This window comes from Thermobia domestica, unplaced genomic scaffold (genome assembly GCF_964235325.1).
Source record: "Thermobia domestica unplaced genomic scaffold, izTheDome1.hap1.1 HAP1_SCAFFOLD_691, whole genome shotgun sequence".
Taxonomy (NCBI): Eukaryota; Metazoa; Arthropoda; class Insecta; order Zygentoma; family Lepismatidae; genus Thermobia; species Thermobia domestica.
Genome location: NW_027656401.1, coordinates 49,300 through 55,927, shown reverse-complemented (window position 1 = coordinate 55,927; position 6,628 = coordinate 49,300).

Genomic DNA, 6,628 nt, shown 5'->3' with positions numbered 1-6,628 from the left:
ATATTTGTGTGATATGTGTTATATGTATATGGTTTGTAATACGCAACTACTCTTATTCTCTGATCTCAGAACTCATTTGCTACTGTGCCCAACGAGCGAGCCTAGGTTTCTTGTAACTACTGCCTTTCTTTAGTAAATAATGTGAAGTATACAATGCATTAACCTACATCTCATATTTGTATTACTCTTTATTTTAGTAACCCGCTACGAAGTGTCATTAATTTACATGTAAATCACAATAGACACTACCGCAAAAGAAAGAAATCGAACCCAAGACCACGTAAACAAGATAAAGGACAAGATTCAGGTTTCTAACGCATTATTCGCCCCTCACAGCACAGTATAGAAGTTGTATAAGCCTCTATACGTACATCCTACTGTCAGAACAGAAATTCCGACTTGCGTTTCGCATCTCTCATGCTCGCTACTTCCAACAAATCGCCAATTTCCAACCAGAACCCCTTCTCCAGCATTAATACTGCTACATGATATGAATACGTATACATGAACGTACATAATGTAAAAAAAAACGTATGATTTTCTCAAATTAATCTCTCTACGTCTGTAATTTAGTGTGCATCAAAAGGCTTTAATGTAGTTACACGAATTCTTATAATCTAACAGAAAATCGCACAAAGTAAATCTTTCCCTTTATATAAATTTGTTGGCTCTGAAAAGAGCCGTTTATGCCAATTTTATATCCAAAATAGGAGGAACCCCAACTTAACCTCCGAAACCGTACAGGGTTCTTCCTTGCCTCTTCAAGGCATACACAACATCCATAGCTGTCACTGTCTTCCTCTTGGCGTGTTCTGTGTATGTAACAGCATCTCTGATTACGTTCTCCAGGAATACTTTCAATACTCCTCGGGTCTCTTCATAAATGAGACCAGAGATACGCTTCACACCACCACGGCGAGCAAGACGCCTAATAGCGGGTTTGGTGATACCCTGGATGTTGTCACGAAGAACTTTACGGTGGCGCTTGGCACCTCCTTTGCCAAGACCCTTGCCTCCTTTTCCACGTCCTGTCATTTCGATATGTTACTGCTTCGCTCACCACACACGAGAAATACAAGCCCAAGCAGCCCAAGACTCGTGGTTTTGTTCCTTCGATCATGCAGGGAAAGCACGGAGGAAAAACACAAAACGTGTCTAAGCCAATGAGAACTGTCCTTTTCGACTGACTTTATCCAATGAGAAATAGCTTGATTTAACGGTTTTGCTCTTTATATAACTTGACTTCATTCAGCGCGCAATTATTTGAAACAAGTCGTGACAGTTGCAATGGCACGTACCAAGCAGACAGCTAGGAAATCTACTGGAGGCAAAGCTCCTCGAAAGCAGCTTGCCACCAAAGCTGCAAGAAAGAGTGCTCCAGCTACCGGTGGAGTGAAAAAGCCCCATCGTTACAGGCCTGGTACTGTGGCTCTCCGAGAAATTCGTCGTTACCAGAAGAGCACTGAATTGCTCATCCGCAAGCTGCCCTTCCAACGACTCGTCCGAGAAATTGCACAAGATTTCAAGACAGATCTTCGCTTCCAAAGCTCAGCTGTCATGGCTTTACAGGAGGCAAGTGAAGCTTACCTTGTAGGGCTTTTCGAAGACACCAACTTGTGTGCTATTCACGCAAAGAGAGTCACAATCATGCCTAAGGACATTCAGCTTGCTCGCCGCATCCGTGGGGAACGTGCTTAAGTTTGAAGTTCTGGCACTGAGTTCAAAAACGGTCCTTTTTAGGACCAATACACTACTTAGAGATGCTGTTATCCTAACAAGGATCTTGTCCATACTTGTTATCTTTTTTTTTTAAATTCTCACGCCGTATGTTGCATAGTTAATACATCTACCTTCGTTTTCCTGTCGTTTCGTATATCATCCTATCTTTCAAGTATATTCTTTAGTTTTCCCCTATGTTTACCGATTGATTATCTTCGTTTTATGTGGTCAAGGGTTCGATTTTGCCATATGTTGCATAACTTAACTTCGATTCAACCACTGTTTGCCCTTCTCAACGTTATTAATCTGATAGAACTCGCAGGCGAAATATGTACTTCTTCCAAGGTAGCAAAAGTAATATTATTTTGTCAGAGGTCGCTGCTGTTGAATGCAAACGTTAAACTAAACTTTCTTTAAGTGTCTGTTTGTACTTAACATCAGTTCAATTGTACACCTACATTTCTGCTGGTGTTACTATTTTTCTTTATAGCAATATTACGAATTATAAGACGGTATCCGTGGTTATTAGCGTGTTCCCTTTTCCTAACACTTTCTCATTACACCAGTATTTCCATCATTCATTAGGCGTAATCACCCGTCTCCTTTATCATAAAAATCATAATAGTACGACGTTAAATTGAAACATAGTCTACTTCACTTTCACGAGTTGTAATAAGTTCGAACATTTCTTTCACCCCAGCCTTGAAAAGAGTTGATTTTAGTTTAGTGTCCCTTTCAGCAGCAAGGCTGTTTCAAACGTGGACCTACTTATTAACGTGCAATGCGAAACATTTGAGCTCCCACCGAGAATCGAACCCAGTCAGCCTGCAAAAGTTTTTCTAACAAATGCATTAAGTGCGTTTTCTGTACTGTTTCGCTACTTGAAGATAGGAACAAGGAAAAAGTAAGTGATCACAAATTGACATTACGTAATGTGTTCCCCATTTTTTTTCGAGTACACCATTCTTGACACCCGTGAAAGCTTTCTTTCCCCACCCTCAATTCCCCTCTGTTATAAAGCACTTACATCAAGAAGTGCTTCGGTTAAAAAGAAAACTCAAAGTCCCTTGCGTGTATACTATACATTGCTATGAATGAACATGTGATAATGATAGGAAAAGCACAATTTTACTCTTCTCAAAGTATTTGATGGCTCTAAAAAGAGCCGTTTTAAAATGTCAGATGATTTACTGACACATTTACTTCTTCTTTGGTGCAGCCTTCTTAGCACTTTTCGGTTTTGCTGTAGCCTTCTTTGGCTTCGGGGCCTTTGGCTTCTTGGGAGTTTTTGCCTTCTTCACTTTAGATGGTGATTTCTTAGGTTTGGGAGCAGCAGCCTTTTTCTTTTCACCAGTCTTCTTGGGACGTTTAGCTGCTGGCTTTTTCGCAGGCTTCTTCTCCTTTGATGCTGATCGTTTCGCCTTGGTTGAAGATCCACCTTCAGGCTTCTCCTTCAGCGATGAAGCACTAAGCTTAAACGATCCAGATGCACCTTTTCCCTTGGTCTGAACCAAAGACCCAGAAGCAACTGCACTTCTCAAGTATTTCTTGATAAATGGAGCAAGCTTCTCGGCATCCACTTTGTAGTTCTGAGAGATGTATTTCTTAATAGCTTGCAGTGAACTTCCTCCCCTTTCCTTCAAATTCTTGATGGCGTTGTTCACCATTTCTGATGTTCTTGGATGAGAAGGTGTTGTTTTTGGTTTCTTAGGCTTTGCAGACTTCTTAGGAGAAGCCTGTGCCGGGGCTGCAGGTGCTGATGCCGTATCTGCCATTGCTTTCTGCAATAAACTCAACGATACTGAAGAATGAAATTTTCGCTACTTCTTCTTCTTCTTCTTCTTTTGGCTGGATTACTCCATGTTTGAAGTTACGGGCCTGGGCCCTTGCCTTCATGCCTGTGTTGTGATTGGTGTTGTTACTTACTGTTTTTCAATTTGTGCTGAAGGGACCGCAACTGTCGCGCATCCCTGGCTGGAGTTCGTTGTTTTCAATCGGGCGGTCTTGGCATCTTGTAGATGTCTCTACGGGGTTGTGCAGTTCCTATTGCATTCACGTGTCCATGTGGGGAGTTTTTGACGGTCCTCCAGAAGTTGATGGTTCTTCTTCTTCTTACTTCCTCGAGGAAAGGAAGGTCGAGGTCTTCGTGTATTTGCTGGAGATATGTATCCATGGAATGACCTGTGATGGCCCTGGCTACCCTGTTTTGAAGTACCTGGAGTGGTCTGAGTCGTGTTCTTGCTGCATGTTGCCACGCTGGGTGGGAGTAGAGGATGATGGGACGGATGCTCATTTCATAGACGTGCTTTCGTGTCTTATGAGCTAGGGATGGGGAGAGGAGTAAGGGTAGTAGTGCCTTGAACCTTTGCGTCGCTTTCTTGGTGACTGTTGTGAGGTGGGACTCAAACGTCAACTTCCGGTCCAGCTGTATACCCAGGTATTTAGCTTGGTGTTCTTCTGGGAGCGGTGTTCCGGCCAGTTGGAAGTTGGCAGGTTCTAGTGTCCTGTTCTTGGTATAGTTTACTACTGCAGTTTTGCGGGGATTCACCTTGATTTTCCACCGTTGAGTCCAGGCGTCTAGTAGCTGGAGGTGTCTTCTCAGGTGTACTGTGGCGTACCGTTGGTTCCCATGTGAAGCAAAGATCGCCGTGTCGTCGGCAAAGGTTGCAAGGGTGGTGTTGGGAGTGGTAGGGACGTCGCTTGTGTACAGCGCGTAGAGGAGAGGTGAGATGCAGGAGCCTTGTGGGACTCCTGCCCGGATGGGTCGTGGGTTGGTCTTGTGCCCAGCGTGGGAGATGAAGAATGTTCTTTCGTACAAATACGAAGCAATCACTCTGGTCTGATAGTGTGGGAAGTTCTGAATCTGGAGTTTATGTATGATCCCCTCGTGCCACACCTTGTCAAAGGCTTTCTCGATGTCTAGGAAAACACCCAAGGTGTGGCCGCCTTCATTAAACCTGGCTGTGATGAGTTCTACTACCCGGACGAGCTGCATCTCTGCGCTGTGTCCGCTGCGGAATCCGAACTGATGGTCGGGTAGCAGGTTATGTTCGGTGACGAACTGCAGCAGTCTTCGCTGGAAGATCCTTTCAAACACTTTGCTGACGTGTGACAGTAGGCTGATGGGTCTGTAACTTGAAGGATTCGTCCGGGTAGCGCCAGGTTTTGGGATCATACATATTCTTGCTGTCTTCCAGGCTTTTGGAAAGTAGCCATGTCGTAAGATTGCGTTGAATATCCTACAGAGCAGTACCAGGGCCTTCCTCGGGATATTCCGGAGTGCTTCGGGCGTGATCTGGTCTGGTCCAGGAGCTCGATGAAGAGACTGTCGCCGGATTACTTGCTGAATTTCTCGGGGTGTTGTCAGGGCTTCTGCTGGCATTGGGTCATCAAACTGTTCTTCCTCGATTGTCTGGCGGACCGCTTCCTGAAGGTCTGGTGGGGTGGGCATGGGGTTTGGTTGGAATGTGTTCTCCAGGGTGTCTGCGAATTGGTCTGCCTGTTCCTGGGGCTCGTAGAGTAGTCCCTGGGGTCCTTGGAGGGGGTAGTTCCTTGTTCCGGAGGATGGTCGGGTGAGCGCTCGGACCAGCTTCCAGAAGTCTCTGTTTGGTGTGGCAAGTTCTTGTAGTCTTTGGTTCCATGATGCTAGCTTGGTGCGCAGGAGCCTTTTCCGTACTCTGGAGGTGAGCTTGTTCCAGAGTGTTTTGTATGCGGGATGTCTTGTTCGCTGCCACTGCTTTCTAGCCCATCGTTTCATCTGCACTAGGACTGTTGTGCGATGTTCTTCTGCACTTTTGGGTCGTGCCTCAGTTGTCGTTGTTGTGGTAGCCAGTCGGAGTGCTGACTGTAGCTGTGCGGTGAGAGTCTCTACCGTATTGTCCAGTTCCTCCGGTGTGTCCACTGGAAGGCGTGGGTTCACCATTTGTGCTAGCATTTGTGTGTAGTATCCCCAATCCGTTGTGCTGATCTTGGGGATTCTGGAGCTTGTGATCTGGTGCTTGATGGCTACTGTTTGGATGACAGGTAGGTGATCCGAGTTTAAGGTGTGGATCACAGATGGGCCGTCCAGCAGGGCGAGGTTCGCTGCTAGCACCATGTCCAAGACGTCGGGTCTTCCGCCGTTCCGAGGGTAGTGCGTCGGTTCGGTGGGTGCAGACGGGACAAAGTCTATGGTCCGGAGCGCTCTGTGTAGTACTCTTCCATTTTCGTTGGACACCCTGGAGTTCCATTCGTGGTGTTTACTATTGAGGTCGCCTCCAATCAGGACGCGGTGGCCAAGTCTTCGCAGAGTCCTGAGGTCTTCTGTGTCCCAGTTTCTGTTCGGTGGTCGATAGGCTGCCAGGATGTGGATTGGTCCGTCCGGTGAGTAGAGCTTGATGCCTGTGACCTCTAGGGACTGGAGTTGGATGGGGGGAAGTGGTTCGTGGGGTAAGGAGTTTTTGATCAGTATGGCTGTGCCGCCCAGGGAGGTGGCGCCTGGGCGGTCGGTTCTGTGGATAGTATAGTTGGGGATGCGGAAGGAAATGGGTGGTTTTAATTTGGTTTCTGTAACGAGAGCTATGTCGACGCGCTCTCGCCGGAGGAAGTCTTCGAAAATTTCTTTTTGCGTGCGGATTCCATCCGCATTCCAGTGGACTACCCTGAGGTCACGGGAGATAGACTGTCTATTCTGTGCCATCATCGACCAATGAGGCGATCACTTCGAACATGGTGGTAATTCTGGTTACTGGGTCCTCTGCTGCTGCTATTTTTCGTAGTCCTGTTTTTATTTTCTCCAGGAACGACTTCAGGTTTAATCCCTGGAATAGCTCCTTGATATCCTTAACAAGTGTAAGGATGGAGGTAGTGTCACTGGCGTCATGGCGGGAGGGTAGGGTGGCCTTCTTGGTTGGTGGTTGTGCATCCTTCT